Source organism: Marmota monax, unplaced genomic scaffold (assembly GCF_021218885.2).
Source record: "Marmota monax isolate L192 unplaced genomic scaffold, Marmota_monax_Labrador192_F-V1.1 WCK01_AAM20220418_F8-fsc00089, whole genome shotgun sequence".
In the NCBI taxonomy this organism is placed as follows: domain Eukaryota; kingdom Metazoa; phylum Chordata; class Mammalia; order Rodentia; family Sciuridae; genus Marmota; species Marmota monax.
Genome location: NW_026694744.1, coordinates 1,925,409 through 1,942,287, shown reverse-complemented (window position 1 = coordinate 1,942,287; position 16,879 = coordinate 1,925,409). Strand labels below are relative to the sequence as shown.

Sequence of the window (16,879 nt, the reverse complement as noted above, 5' to 3'; positions counted from 1 at the left end):
GGATGTGATTGAGTGGTTAAGCACCCCTGAGTTCAATCCCCAGTAACAAAAATAAATAAAATAAAATACAAAAATAAAAAGACTTAAGAATCTAAAGTGTGATGGTCAAATACGAAAATTGCCACTGGCTCAAAGATCCAGAGATCTATGCTCTAGGTCTGGTTCTCAGCTAACTAGCTGTGGGACTTCCCTGGGCTCCAATTTCTTTTTCTTTAAGTTAAAGAAATGGTACTTGATGACTAATACATTTTATCTTCTGTAGTTACATGGAAAACGGGTTTGTAATTAAACGTGTGCTCATTTGTCTATAATACTGTGATAATAGCACTTTATATATGCTGATCTAGCATCATCTCTTCTAAGAGACTTCACAAGAATATGCAAATGTCATTGTATCCTTCATTAAGTGCTTTTCTTGAGTGTACCTTCCTTTCCCAATTGGATTTAAATCCTCAGAAGCTAAGGACTTTCATATTCATAGTGCCAAGCAGAGCCTGAAATGCCAAATTAGTACTTAAATGTGCTGATAAATTGAGTAAGCATGCTGAGCAATGAGTGCTTAGTACTGGAAGACCAACGTCAGGGGTCAGTGGTCTATTGTCTTTATTATCACAAATTAATAAGTTTAACAGGCAGCACTGGGTGAGATGGGCGGGTTTACCTCCATTTAAAAAAGGAATAAACAGCTTTGACGTAGACAGGCAGGGGACAAAATTAGGCACATTCAGACATTCAGAGCACATAGGCCTGAGCTAGGCAGACTTTTCTGAAAAGGGCCAGATGCTAAATGTTTTAGGCTTTGTGGGCCATACGGTGGGTCTCTATTGTGACCACTTAATTCTGCCTTTGTGGCATGAAAGCAGCCATAGAAATGCATAAATAAATGAATATGTCAGTGTGCCACTAAAGCTTTGCTTATGGACACTGAGATTTGAATTTCATATATCACAAAATTTTATTCTTTGGATTTTTCCCAACCTTTTAAAATGTAAAGACTATTTCTAGCTCATGGTCACACAAAAGCAGACAAAGGACTAGATTTAATTGGTGAGTCCTAGTTTGCTATCCCTGATACAGTGTCATATGCACATACTCTGGTCATTTAACAGTGAGATTTTCCTATTTAAGTGGAGTGGACCTAGAAGAATCCATGGCCCCTGTCCAGTTATATAGGACAAACTTACTAGGGGATATTATAAATAAACATCCTATATCTGTAATGCTTTGTGGTTAGAAGTCACTGTCTTGTCATGCATCTTAGCTTTTTGGATCATCTGCAATCCCTATCACTATTTTTAGATGGTGAGATGAAGGTTCTATAGCACATTATTAAGAAATGGTAAAAGAGAGAAGCAATGATTTTTTTTTTTTTTTTTTTGTACGGGGGATTGAACTCAGGGGCACTTACCCATTGAGCCATATCCCCAGTCCTTTTTTGTATTTTATTTAGAGATGGGGTCTCACTGAGTTGCTCAGAGCCTTGCTAAGTTGCTGGGGCTGGCTTTGAACTCATAAGCCTCCTGTCTCAGCCTCCCAAACTGCTGGGATTACAGTTGTGTACCACCATGCCCAGCTCAAACAATGATCTTTAAGAATGCTTTCCAGCATGCCTTACGTCCTGTGTGCTGTCTACAGTTGTTTAAATGAAAAAATTGAAAGGGTTCCCTGGAAGGACATGGCACCCAGAGGTGCTAGCTGTCATCTGCAGAGCACTGCCTTCTGGCTAGAGGAGTCATGGGCATGTGTGTGAGGCAAGGAAATGCTTACATTATAGGTCATTTGAAAAATTGTATACCCCCAATTCTGCACAAAAGGCAGAGGAAAAATTGAAAGGCAATATATCAGAACATCGCAAGTAAGAATTATGATTGTATTTTCTGTTGTTGTTTTTTAGTTTTTAGAATTCTCTACTGTCTGAATTTTTATAGTGAGCTCATTGTACTTTATGATAATTTTTTTAACCAAGAAAAGTCCTTCAAATTAGCTCATCCACCCTCCTTGTTGATATCTTTGCTGACTTATAGCAACTGTTTCAGTTGGTTCTTAAGATAGTCCCAAGCTTGCATGGTGATATACTTACAAACTCTTTGCTTTCTTTAATTTTATTGTGATAAAATATACAACACAATGAAAAATTTACTATTTTAGCCATTTTTAAGGGCACAGTTCAGTAGCATTAAGTACATTTACACCAATGTGTAACTGTCACCACCATCCATTTCCAGAACTTTGTCAGCTTCCTAAACTGAAGCTCTGTACCCTTTAAATAATACCTCCTTTCTTTCTTTTAATTTTAGGTCTGCTCTCTTGTTTTGTTTTATTTACTGCTTTGGGCATGGGTCACATTTAGTAAAGCTGTTTTAGTCAGCTTTTTCGTTGCTGTGACCAAAATACCTGACAAGAACAATTTTAAGGAGGAAAAGTTTATTTGGGGCTCATGGTTTCGGAGATCTCAGTCCATAGATGGCTTGCTCCATTGCTCTGGGCCCAAGATGAGGCAGAACATCATGGCGGAAGAGTTTGGTGGAGGAAAATAGCTCAGGACATGATACCAGGAAGGAGAGAGAGAGAGAGAGAGAGAGAGAGAGAGAGAGAGAGAGAGAGAGAGAGAGAAACACTCCTCTCCCCTTGCCATGGACAAAATAAACCCCAAAGGCACACTCTCAGTGACCTACCTCTCAGTCGCGCCCTCCCGGCCTATAGTTACTGCCCAGTTAATACCTATCAGGGGATTAATGAGCTGATTAGGTTAAGGCCCTTATAACCCAATCATTTCACCTCGGAACCCTCTTGCATTATCTCACACATGAGCTATTGGGGGACACTCACATCTAAACCCTAATAAGAGCACTGTTCATAGTGGAAATGGATTCAAAGTGTTGAATTTAAAGAGATGTCTCAATTTGAGCTCTGTTTCTTCTCATTGTCAGCTAAGTGACTTTCAGTAAATCGCTCTTATAATCCTCAGTTTTCTAATATTTAAAATACAAGTATTTACTTCTGATATATCACAGGACTGTTCAAATGATGAAATGAAATAATATGCATTGACTTCTTTGTACAATGTTTGAATTCCTAGTCAAAAGAGTGTGAATACCATCACCATGATTACTATTTATTTTTAGAAGGGAGCCAAGATCTTGACCAGTTGACATTCTAGTGGACATTCATCCTTCCCAGGAAATGCAATCATAACCTTTTATTTATTTATTTTTTAATATATATATATATATATATATATATATATATATATATTTTAAATATTTTTTTTTAGTTGTAGTTGGATACAATACCTTTATTCCATTCATTTTTTTATGTGGTGCTGAGGATCAAACCCAGGACCCTGCGCATACTAGGCAAGCACTCTACCGCTGAGCCACAATCCCAGCCCCCATAACCTTTTATTTAAATAGTGCTCCCTGTTTCCCAAAGTGTTTTGAAACATCTCAGTTAGCTTTCCATCACAATAAGTAAGGTTGGTACCATTACTCCATTTTGCAGATGAAGCAAATGGAAGTATTCAAATCTCATGGTTTAAAGCCTGGACTCAGGAGCCAGCAGCCTTTATTGAAGCCCCAGCCCTGCCACTCTTGGCTATGTGGCCCTGGGCAAGTTATTTACCTTTCCGTGCCTCAGTTTCTTCATCTGTAAAATTAAATGACAAAAGTAATACCCATCTTCTGGTATTATTATGTGGATTTAAAAAATTGACTTTGTGGGGGTGGGGACTGAGGACTGAACTCAGTGTTTTACCCCTGAGCTACATCCCCAGATCATTTTAATTTCTATTTTGAGACAGGGCCTTGCTAAGTTGCTGAGGCTAGCCTCAAACTTCTGATCCTCCTGCCTCAACCTCCAGAGTCACTGGAATTACAGGCATGTGCCACTGTGCCGGGCAAAAAAGTTGATTCTTGTAAAGTGTTGAGAGTGGTGCCAGACCCAAAATAAATGCTAGGTAAGTTTTTGCTAAATAAAAAAAAAAATAATAAAAACAAATGAAGACAGCATATTTCCACCAAAAAAAAAAAAAGTTAATTTTGAAAGTAGAAATAGAATGCAGGGCTCCCAGTCTTTATCCAGTCTCTCGCTCCCTCTCCCTGTTTTGGGATCCTTCACTACACAGTGATGCCTCCCCAACACTGCCCAGATCAACCTTGAGGCCAGTGGACCCAGTTAGCTACAAAGTTGGATCGTCCCACTTATAAAACCTCTCACAGAAGTTTACTTAAATATAGTGCCGTCAAGTTTTTATAATTAAATTCAATGAGTCATATGCCATGATGGTATTTTTGAGCTTTAATGATTCTTGTTTTGGGAAAAAAATGATAATGTATTTTATTAAGATAATTTTGAAATTCTGTTTTTATTCCTAAGAACTTGAAATATATTTGAAAAAAAAATTTTTGAAATATATTTGAAAAAATGTGAAATATATTTGGAAAAATGTGAAATATATTTGGAAAAAAAAAAAGAAATACATTTGAAAATCGCCTCAGATATTTTACTTTCTCTCTATAATTCATAAACTGAGTGGACCAGCAGAATTTACACAGCAAGTGGAGTTCCTATCCCGCAGGGCACCCTGAAGGTCACTTACAGTCCTGTGTTTCTCTGCAAGGTCCATCCCTGGGCCAATGTAAGGTTTAGGGCATGCTGGAGTATCCTAGAAATAACAACCCAGGATAATTCTCAAAGAGGGGTGGGGGAGAGTTAAATAAACACCATGACCTCATTCCTCGATGACACAGCTCTGAAATGTACTCAGTGTGGGTCTCTGCAGGGGTCCCCAGGTGGGGATGTAGCTCAGTGGTAGGAAGTAGGCCTGATACGTAGGAGGCCTTGAGTTTAAGTTCCAATACTGGGTGGTGGGAAATTTGCTATTTAGCTAAAATTCACACTTAACTCGAGTGGTTTATCTGACAGCTTTGTCTCTCCAGAAGATTCTGATTAATGTCAAGGGAGACTCAGCAAGAGTGTGCCCTAGTTGCCTACAGTGGTACCTTTTTATTGGCTTCCAATTCTTCCCTGTCTCACTTCCTTACTCCCTCCCTGTGCTTCCTAGGATCCCCTCCCTTGCTTGACCTAAATCTTTGCCTCAGACTCTGTGTGGAGGTGAATAACAATTTATGAAAACAATTTATGACCCAGAATCTATTCTCTCCACTCTAGAGCATGAGCGATTCTTCTCCATCTTTGTAATTTTCCCTATTCTCTGTGTATCTTCCATGCTACACGGTCGAGTAATTGCAGACAGTGCCTAACTATAATTTGCAAATGGGATCTATAAAAGTTCTTTAAACTTTTTGGCTCATAAACTGCTGAAAAAGTCTAACACGATATAAATATATATTCTTCCTTCCATAATATTTTTGAGGAATGGCCTTCCAATGACAACGTGTGCCAAGATCTTTGCACACCTACTGAAATTTAACTTGGGTTAACTGCTTTTCCTTTGTCATTTTAAACATACCCACTGGCAAGTGTAATGTTTCATCCTGCTTATACTCCTTCTGACAGCCTCCCTCACAGGATTAGCATTGAACTTTGAAATCAGATCATCCTGCTAAAACTCATTTTTGGCCCAAGGGTCAATAGCTGTCCAATACTTTATGTGAAAGCGCCATAAGATGGCCCACAATTGATTGCACCTCCTTTTCCATTTTATCCCTAAGCTTCTATATCCCTCATATCCCAGAGTCAGTATCCTCACTCTTGAAACCTTCCCAGTGTCAGTGGCTCTTTCTCTAGCTTCTTTCTAGCCACTGGCTTCTAGTCTTCCTCTGATGCCATTGTTTATCTCCCCTCCAATGTCCCACTCAGATGGCTCCTTGGCTCCTTTTGGTTCTGAGGCCTCTGAATATATGGAAGAGCCAAGATACCTCACTCTTGGCTTCACTCTAGGCCTCAGGCCACAGGGAACAGCAATATATATATTATATATTACTGTTATTATTATATCATTATATATCATATATAATAATATATAATATATTAATGATATATAATTATATATAATATATCATTATATAATTATATAATATATTAATATATGTTAATTATATATCATATGATAATATATAATTATATATATATATATATATATATATATATATATATATATATATATATATAAACATTCAGTATAAGACTCAAGGAAGAACAGGAATTTTATATCTGCTTAGGAATACACTGCTTTCACCATGGCTCTAGCAGGTGGAGGATAGATTTTCTGATAATTTCCTTGTTTTTTCCTCCTTATTTCCAATATCAGAAATCATGGATTGCATAGTTAACCACAAGACCATGGTAGAAAGCTGTATGACCTGGTGATAGGCCTAGAGGTCATCCTGCATGGGCTCAAACTCTGTTTCCAATACTTAGCACTGATGGCCTTGTATAAGTTACTTAGCCTCAGTTTCCATATCTGTATAAAAGCAATAACATTAATACAAGCCACATAGGATTGTTGTGAAGATAAAAGTGGTAATTTAAACAAACAGCCCAGTACCTGATTCATGTTAAGTCTCCCATATGTTTTAGCTATGACAGCAGTGGTGGTCACTATTGTTAGTAGAATCAATCTAATTGAAACCCAGGTACTAAATAGTTTTATTCCTGTGTAACCTGTGTAAGAAATTTGCACACAGTATTTACTAAGTGAGACTTGGAAGAAAGTAAATATGTAGAAATCTGGTTGCCTGCAGCCCTTGCCCCTACAAATGTCCCTTCTACTTGTTGGGGGAAGAAAGAAAGAGACAGGTGGGAAGAGAGAGAGAGAGAGAGAGAGAGAAGAAGAAGAAGAAGAAGGAGGAGGAGGAGGAGGAGGAGGAGGAGGAGGAGGAGGAAGGAAGGAAGGAAGGGACAGAAAGAAAGAAAGGGAAAGAGAAAGAGACATCTTTTATTTTCTATTTTTTTGGTACCAGACATTGAACTCAGGGGCACTCAACCACTGAGCCACACCCCCAGCCCTATTTTGAATTTTATTTAGAGACAGGGTCTCACTGAGTTGCTTAGCACCTCGTTATTGCTGAGGCTGGCTTTGAACTTGTGATCCTTCTGTCACAGCCTCCCAAGCTGCTGGATTACAGAAGAAAGAGAAGTCTATTATTGGGAAACAGAGCTTTCCTACCACACTTGGAGGTAGGACTTTATATACATACATGAAGGTGATGGCATTGACCTCAAACCATACTATAGAATGAATAACTGATATCTTCTCTCCTCCCCAAAGCAGGGCCCCCTCTCAGGGAGATAGTGGGCATCTACAGGTACAGGACATAATATCCTCCCTGATAGATAACTTGAGAATTTTAGTCAGAGATGGTCCTGCCTGGATACAGCATCTGTTTTTTGATCTCTTGAAAGAAAAAGTATGATTCCATGTAATCATGGAACATGGATCATGATGTACTTCCTTGGCCTGAGTTTAAAACTCACTTCCTCCTGAGACAGAAGGGTCTCTGCTACAGAACTCTAGAAAAACTCCTGAAACTTTGGTTACATTATCCAGAAAGAGTCCTCTGGGACAACAGACAAGTGGGACTCACATGCTTCTAGAGAGGTGTGACCTATAAATCAGAGAAGGGAAGAAAGTGTCAAGATATCTATTTATATTGCTTTTTATTTAAATGTAAGGATGAATTAACCATTAGCAATACATAGGGTCCAACTTGACTCTATGTCAGAGGATCACTGACTCTATATCAGAGGATGTCTTATCACCTGGTGCACAGGCAGCACGATGGGTGTCTCACCTCATAGGAGGCTCAACAATGATGACATTCTTACTCCTTCCTGCTCTTTCAGCTCATAGCAAGGCCTTGCCAACTGATATATGTTGGTGCATAATCTAGTTTTAATTAAACTAACATCCCCAAATTGATAAATGGCTACAAAATATTCCTGCTGAAACAAAACAAATCCAAACAAAATCCCACAAATTATAGCTGATATTAAAATTGAAAGCCCAAGAGAACATTATGAATATAACAGAGAAGACACATCCTCTGTTCCTGGCATGGGCACCAATCAGGTATGACACATTCAATCATATCATTTTAATAAAATGCACACTATTTTAATTAAATGCACACTATTATTTCAAAGTTTGCATTTTACACAGTTCATTTTTTTTAAATTCTGCATTTTACAATATCCACTCACATTCAACAATTTTCATTTCTCAGATTTTGTTCTAAGTGTATGTGCTGTGTGTGTGTGATGTGTGTGTGTGGGGGTGTGTGTATATGTATTTATATATTTGTTGTGTTTTGTTTTGCTGAGCTTTGGAAAGTAAGGGGCAAACATCTAAAGTTTCACCCTTAAGTATAATAGTATATATTACCCGAGGGAAAAAAAAACCTCAATGTCATTATCACACTGAATGAAATTAACAGTAATTCTTTAAATACCACCTAATATGTAACCATAATCAAATTTTCTCTGTTGTGCCAAAACATCTTTTATTGGTTCTTTTTAAAAATCAAAAATCGGGCTGGGGATGTGGCTCAAGCGGTAGCGCCCGGGTTCCATCCTCAGCACCACATACAAACAAAGATGTTGTGTCCACTGAAAACTAAAAAATAAATATTAAAATTCTCTCTCTCTCTCTCTTAAAAAAAAGATATTGTGTCCACCTAAAATTAAAAAATAAATATTAAATAAATAAATAAAAAATAAAAATAAAAAGTCAAATCAAGGCTTGTGCATTTCATTTGTTTTATCTCTTTAATCTCCTTCAAGGTAGAATAGTAACTCCTCTATATTTTCTTTAAAAAATGATGTTGAGTGCTGGGGTTGTGGCTCAGTGGCAGAGTGCTTGATAAAGGCCCATCAGTAAGTAATAAAAATATTTTAAAAAATAACATTGAGACCATGCCTGTAATACCAGCAGCTTGAGAGGCTGAAGCAGAAGGATTGTGAGTTCAAAGCCAGCCTCAGCAACTTAGCAAGGCCCTAAGCTTCACCCTTGCTAAGTTGCTGAGAGTCTTGATGAGTTTTTGAGGCTGGCCTTGAACTTGCCATTCTCCTACCTCAGCCTCCTGAGTAGCTGGGAATACAGGCATGTGTCACTGCTCCTGGATTGATTTGTGGATTATTTTAAATACATTGAGTTACCCATTGCCACTATTGTTAGTTTACTGCTAAACTTGTCCTAAATTTTTCAGGGAAGATCTTCCAATATGCCTTCTAAGTTCTTTGCCATGAATCCATTATATTCAGCACTTCCTTTCTGACTGGCACAATAAAGTGTTTGAGGTTCATCTTGTACATTTCGTACTCCAGATATAGGATCAACCATATTTTCAAAGACTTCTGTTTTCTTTTAGTAAGTAAAAAATTTAGGATGCCTGTTTTACTGTGCATAATATATTAGTACAGTAATACATGTATACAATTTATACATTAACACATTCAGAATGTAGGTGCATGTCCACTTTCTTTTTACTGAGTGGTATGTCCAATTAGTGCAATTAGAACTATAGGAATGCAGCAAAGAGTGCCTTTGCCCTGGATCTGAGACTGGGTAGCTGCTTGGATCGTTTTGCTCATCATCTTTTTTTTTTTATGGCAAAGAATATTTTATTCTGGCCTAATGCAAGTGGGGTTGAGACTTTTGCAATAGGAGAGAGATTGAACCCAACTCCCTGCTCACAAGTTTTTCAAGTTTAACATGGATACATGCTTGTCCTTGTTCATGATATCATTTCCAGGGAAATAAGGGGCTAGAATCAAGTCAACTCTACAGGCTTTCAGGGTCTGTATCCTTGTGTTGCTGACGTCTACTCTGCCCCGCCTCCCAAGCTTGGGAAGCACATTTTTTGCATGGCAAGTTCATCCTTCACCAAAATGATTATTACTTTCTTAACTAGATCTTGCTAAGGATCTTAAAGAGTTCTTAGTGAAAAGGAGTTGTGTACTTTCTCAAGTGCCCCACTCCTCTGCAACCACCCGCTACCCTTCCTCTAGCTTGCTCTTGGGTAGCAAAATACATTGACAAGGTCCAGACAAATATGTCAGCTGAGAAACCGTGCTTCTAAACTAGAGGAGCATTGCCAGATGGTTCTTTCTTCTCCACCCCACCGCTTCTATCCTCTCCCTTTGTCTCCCATCTTCTCCTTTCCTCTGCCTCTTTCTCCCATTTCATTGTTTTTACTTTTCTTTTTTTTTTCTCCTCTGTTCTTTCCGTCCTGCCATCTTCCCAGGATTCTGCTCTGAATCCCAAGTCCATGTTAGAGCCCAGAGAAAAGTAGGCTATATTAAGAAGAGGTAGAAAAGAGCATTAGAGCAATTTAGTTTAGAGGAAACGGGACAGGATGACTGTAATCGGTTACATACTTAAAGATAACTGTTGGATGTGCACTAAGAGTCAGGAAGTTCTCCATTTGCAGAGCCATAGCTCAAAGGGAGATAAGATTCCACTGCTGTGTGTTGTAGTCATTTTACAAGCCAGTTAATAATTCTTCAGAGAAATACTTCATGTTATTCTCAGGAGAAAATAAGGCCAGTGTTTAATAGTTTTGTCAAATCTTTTTAGGTAGGATTCTAATTTGAATGCAGACAGTGTGTCAGTTACCCTAGAGACCATTCTGTTCATTTTGTTTTTTTCTTCACCTCTGTCTTCCCCACGTAGTGTACATTTGAATTGTAATGGAAGTTTTAAAATATTTTTGTTTAACAATTCCGACACACTTCAGTAGATAATTATAGACAAATAAGGGCTGAAATGCTGGATCCTTAAAAAATAAACAGACTGCCCACATTGAAATAAAAGACATACTTTTCTGTGGGCAAAGGTTTCCAACCCTGAGTGTGGCAGCCAGCTACTTCTTCTTGCCAGGAATCTCTTTGACACATTAATCTTGTTATGTAGAACCTTGTTTGACCTTTCAAATGTTTGCATAAGAAAAATGATGCACAGATGTTTTCAGAAGTGGGAAAAATTGTCTTGCATCCCATATTATTAGAGGAGTGAATATGTCAGTCTATGGAAGAATGATTCTTACTAAATATGTAAAAGTAAATCTTATCTCTCTCTCATTTGTGACAAGTTGGAAACAAGAGAAACATCTGCAAGTCATGTGTTCATGATCAATTAATTAGCAACTATTTGCTGAGACCCTACTTTAAAATAAGTGGTATGCAGAACAAGGAGCTTGGGGCATTTTTAACACTACATAAAGAAAGGAAGAGAAGCAGATAGAAGCTTCTGACCTCAGAAAAGTTATGAGGAAAGTAGAAAAGATATACCCAGAGAAAGCTAACAGTTAATTCAAGATAGTTTATAGTTTATTGTAAGTATAAAATGCAAAGAGTTGAAAATCCTCTCATAAAACTCAGACAGATTGGGAGAAAGAATGGGGATGTTTGAGGCCTAGATTGGTCAACGAAAGCTTCATCAAGATGTTACTTAAGCTGAAATTTGGGAGGATTTGACTCAGATGAATGGAGTCTCTGGAATTGAGCATGAGGAAAATAGGGAGGTAGGCAAGTGATGGACATTTAAGAACTTATGAATCTTTTTAGTGCAGCAGAAAGTTGATAAATCATTCTTTCAGGGGACAAGACGTTGGGGATGATATATATGGAAAGATCCTGGAAATAAATCTGGTAATAAACTTTAAATGATTATCATATCTAATTGCTCTAGATAAGGCTCTTTTATTAGCATAGAACAGAAATCATTCAATATAATGCAAGAAAAAGGGGATGAGAGCATTATAAGATTATTACAGGAGATCTCATGGACATGCAAAAGTAGTTCATGGGCCAGAAAACAAGGATCCTCTGTGTGACTTAGGGTCACATTATCTAGCCTCTCTTCTTTTTAAAAATGTTTTTTTTAATTAGTGCATTATAGTTATATATAATAGTGGGGTTCATTTTGACATAATAAGCCTCCCCTCTTATGTCTGCCTCATTCCTTATGTTTCTTCCAATCCATCTACTCTGTTTATTCATCTTCCATGTGGTTCAAACATGGCTGCCATGATAACTTCCTTGACATCAAAATCCCAACTACATTCTACCTCTTTTTTTTGCCGGCGGCGGGGGGGGGGGGGGGGAAATGCTTATAAGAAAGAGGAATTCTTTAGTAGATGGCCAGGCAATTCATTAGCTGGTTGGGTATCCACTTCCTCCAGTTCAAACAGACATCACTCTTAAACAGAAACCACCCAGCAGAGACTCCTGACTCCCTGTATTTGGAGCTCCGGGCAGAACAGTCTAAGGCAAAAGAGGAAATAGATGTGTTCCATGCTCTATAGGACCATTAGACATTCAGGGAACATTTACTATGTTCTGAATATGTTTGAGATGTTTCTGATCTGTTTCTCTGTGTCTAGAAAAGATTTACCCAAACTTTCTTCTGAAAGAGCTGTGGTACCCTGAAAAGCATTGATCTCAAATTGAATGTCGACTCTACCACCTCCTCAACTCTGAGCTTCAATTTCCCATCACAGGATGAGGCTAATAATGCATACCTGTTGGGATTGTCCGGAATATAAATGAAATAATGTAGATGTCATTATCTGCTTGGCACAAAACAAGGACTTGTTAAAAAAGATTTCTTTTGATTTTTTAATATGTTATGAATATTCCATAACAGAAAAGTCCTTGCAATGTATTTTTACATTCTGTTTTTAATTTTTAATAAAATTTATTTTTAATTGCACATTTTTGTCTTTAATAAACAAGGCCTCTTATATAACACATAGTTACAATATCGTTATCTCACTCAATACACTAAAATAAATCCTTGATAGCACAAATACTACATCTATGTTTGATTTTTTTCAATAGTCTCAAAAATATCTTTCAATAGTTATTTGGTTTGAATGAAAACTCCAAAGGGGTTCACATGTTGAATTGGGTTGATAAGTCTAACATATCTCAGTCTGTAACTATTCTCCCAGTTTTTCTATGACATGCATTTATTGAAAACAGTGGGATCATCATTTTTACAGAATTTTCCAATTTAGAATTTGGCTGATTTTATCCTCAAAGTATCATTTAACAGGTTCCTCTATTCCCACATTTCCTGAAAACTGGTTCAAACATGGCTGTCATGATCACTAGAGGCTTACTTAGATTTAGATTCAAATTGTTTTCTGGCAAAACCATAAAGGAAATGTTTTTGTATTATCTTTTATGTTTTAAAAGTCATGAATTTGAAATGGTAGCTCAATAGTTCCCAAGGCATTTTGCACTTAGGAACATGGGATTACCAGTTGATTCTAGTTTACTCATGCATGAGTGAGTCACCTTTACTAGAGACTTACTGGTACTTATGACTGACATCTTCCAGAAGATGCAGATAGAAGTCATAGTTATCATTTTATCTTTAACAAACATATTACTGATGCCTTTTTATACATACCTTTGGCTAAAGATGGTCACCTATTCTACGGGGCTGGGGCTGAGGCTGGGGCTGGGGCTCAGCAGTACAGCATACGCCTAACACTTGAGAGGCACTGGGTTCGATCCTCAGCACCACATAAAAAACAAACAAACAAATAAATAAATAAAACAAAGGTATTGTGTCCAACTACAACTAAAAAAATATTTAAAAATAAATAATTAAGTAAAGATGGTCATTTATTCTAATTAAAAAAAATCAATTCCCTGCCTGGCCTATACTATAAGTTAGGAATAAAAATGTTTGAAATGATTAATGAATAGAAAAGAAACTAGATCAAAATAGAACTTATCTTTGAAAATTGTATGTGATTTTACTAATTATTTTAAATGAAAGTAAAGCCAGGGGTCTGGAGTTGTAGCTCAGTGGTAGAGCACTTGCCTCGCATGTGTGAGGTACTAAGCTCCATCCTCAGCACCGCATACAAATAAATAAACAAGGCCTGGGGTTATAGCTCAGGGTAGAGCACTTGTGTCCCACATGTGAGGCACTGGATTCGGTCCTCTGCACCACATATATATAAATAAAATAAATCAAGTAAAGATATTGTGTCCATCTTTTAAAAAATCTTTAAAAATAATAAACAAAATAAAGATATATACATTTATAAAGATATATAAAATAAAGATATAAAACAAAGATAAATATAATAAATATATATATATAAAATAAAGATTATATATATATATATATATATATATATATATTATTACAAAGATAATAATAAGCACAAGATAATATTAAGCACATTGAAGCAAGACTGGGGTATTATTCTGAAATGTTGGGTTTTAAGATCATGGAGTAAATCATAGCCCTGCCTTCCCTACCTGAGTTGAAAATAGAGAACTAGATAAAGGAATCAGAATAATTGCTTCCACATTTGATAAAGCTATTATCCAGAATATGTTTTAGGTCCACAGCAATACAGAACTTGCTGACACTCTGGTATGTTGTATTAGACATACCATTCCCCTAGCCAGGGACAGTAGATGACCTCCCTGAGCCCAATATACAAACCAGATTCTTGTTTTTCAAACTTGCCACTTAAGAGCTCTCTCCTTTCCCCAGCAGGTGGAAAGTGACTGAGGATTCGGGGCGCATCCAAGACTGGTAGCTCAACGGAGTCTGATCAACATGGAAATGAATAGAAATAAGTAGACTCACTGAAGTACATGATATAAAATAATATTATAAGTAGAACCCAGTTCAAACACAGTATTTTCAGCATGAACAGCCTCACATTTAGTTGGTCCCAACTCATGTGAACTTCCACTTTATGGCAGCTCACGTTTCATTGAAGAATCATTTGTGGGGCTGGGGATGTGGCTCAAGCGGTAGCGCGCTCGCCTGGCATGCGTGCGGCCCAGGTTCGATCCTCAGCACCACATACAAACAAAGATGTTGTGTCCGCCGAAATCTAAAGAATAAATACTAAAAAAAAATTCTCTCTCTCTCCCTCTCTCTTTAAAAAAAAAAAAAAAAAGAATCATTTGTGGAGTGTGCACGTATCTCAGTGCCAGTGCATGTCAAGGTGGAGAAAGATATATTCTTCACCAACCAGAGGCTCAGCCTCTTGTGGGTTCTTAGACAAGTACACACAAGATACATGGTGGTCCAGTTTGCTGGGCATCGGATGTGGAGTTGTGATCGACATGGAGTCGTGCTGCTCAGCCTTCTGGAAGAAGAGATGTGCCCAGCTGCAGGGGGTTGGAGGCCATCAGCTCTTTCAGGGTCCACTTAAGGTTTCAAACTGTGGTCATGCTCTCTTGGGTGGCTCCTGTTCAAGTGACTGACTCAGGTAGGAACAGAAGTCACACTGTTCTTGGATGACTCCAGCCAATCTCTAAGCAAAGTGATAAGACAAGTGGCTGGCCATTTCCACCCAAGGCAGGACTCCTCCACTGGGCAATCTATGCTCCCAAACTTCCTATTAGGTGGGTATAAGGCCACCAGCCATCTTGGTTTGCTAGGACTGATAATCTTCCTAGGATGTAAGCCTTTCAGTGCTCACTCTGGAAAATTCCCAGGCAAACTGGATGGTTGGTCATCCTTGCAGGTGTAGACCTTGTGACATCTGCATTATGTCTGACAGCGACCTCTGCCCAATCCTGCTTCCTTCCCCCTTTTCTTTTTTGTTTTATTAATTTTTAAATTTTTTATTTGTTCTTTTTAGTTATACATTACAGTAGAGTGCATTTTGACATATCATACATACATGGAGTATAACTTCCCAATCTTAGTTCTACATGATGTGAAGTTATGCTGGTCATGTATTCATATATGACATAGAAAAGTTATATCTGATTCATTCTATTGTCTTTCCCATTCCCATCCCCCCTTCTCTTCATTCCCCTTTGTCCTTCTCCCTTTTCCTTTCACATGTATTACTGCCCAATAAACCTTTGGTACTCTTAACTGCATGCCTGTTTCTGCTTCCCAGAGCACTTGATCTGTGATAAATGGCTCACAAACCAGTAAAGACCTAAATGCTTCAAGAGAAGATAACACTGAAAGAGTATGGGGGCAAGGGAATGATTAATTTGACAATTACAGGGCTCTTCCTGGATAAAACAATTTCAGTAGAAATTCCACATCCTTTGAAAGAAAAAAAGGGGCATATTTAAAATACTCGATGACCTAAGATTCCTTGAACTCTATTTGAATCTTCAAAATGAAGCTTTTGCCAAAGATACACCAACCTCCTTGTCTCTTTAAACAGTAATGTGCTTCATTATTAATTTCTGTGATTTAATGAGAAAAATGAAAGGAACATCAGCTTTTCTGTGAAGTATTCTCAAAAGCAAGAGAGACTGTGAATTTTACAACATGGTGACTCTACTTAATAACAATGTATTATATTCTTAAAAATCACAAAGAGTCCATATGTAGGGCTAAGGATGTGGCTCAGTGGTACAGTGCTTGCCTAGCATATGCAAGGCCCCAGATTCAATCCCCAGCACTGCAAATAAAAGAAGTCCATATGCAGAACCTAAAGCAAAGTAAGGGGGAAAAAAAGGAGGAGTGTTGAATGTCATAAAGATAGAGGGAAGATCAGTGGAGTAGAAGATGGAGATGGAAGGGGAAGGTGGAGGGAGGGGAAAGAGAAGGAAATGCAGAATGAAATTGATAATATTACCCTATGTGCATGCATATATACCAGTGAATTCTGCCTTTATGAACATCTATAAAGTACCAATTAAAAATAAATAAATAAATGAGTGGAAGGTCAACCAGTAGAATAGAGGAAGGAGGCTGGGGAAGGGAGGAGGGAAGGGAAAGAGGGGGCACCAGGGATTGAAATGGAGTGAATTAAATTCCATGCATGTACGATTATATCAGAATGAACCCAACTATTATGTATAACTATAATGCACTAATAAAACCAAAAGATATGTGATGTGATGCATATGCTAATTAGCTTGATGGAGCCATCCCACCGTGTATACATATTTTGAAATATCA

At 37.7% G+C, this 16,879-nt stretch overlaps 1 protein-coding gene across 1 annotated transcript in view; it reads left to right on the top strand.

Moving 5' to 3' along the window:
- Positions 1 to 16,879, top strand: part of Grpr (gastrin releasing peptide receptor) — a 40,911-nt gene that overhangs the window by 13,579 nt on the left and 10,453 nt on the right. The gene's annotated exons all lie outside the window — the stretch shown is intronic.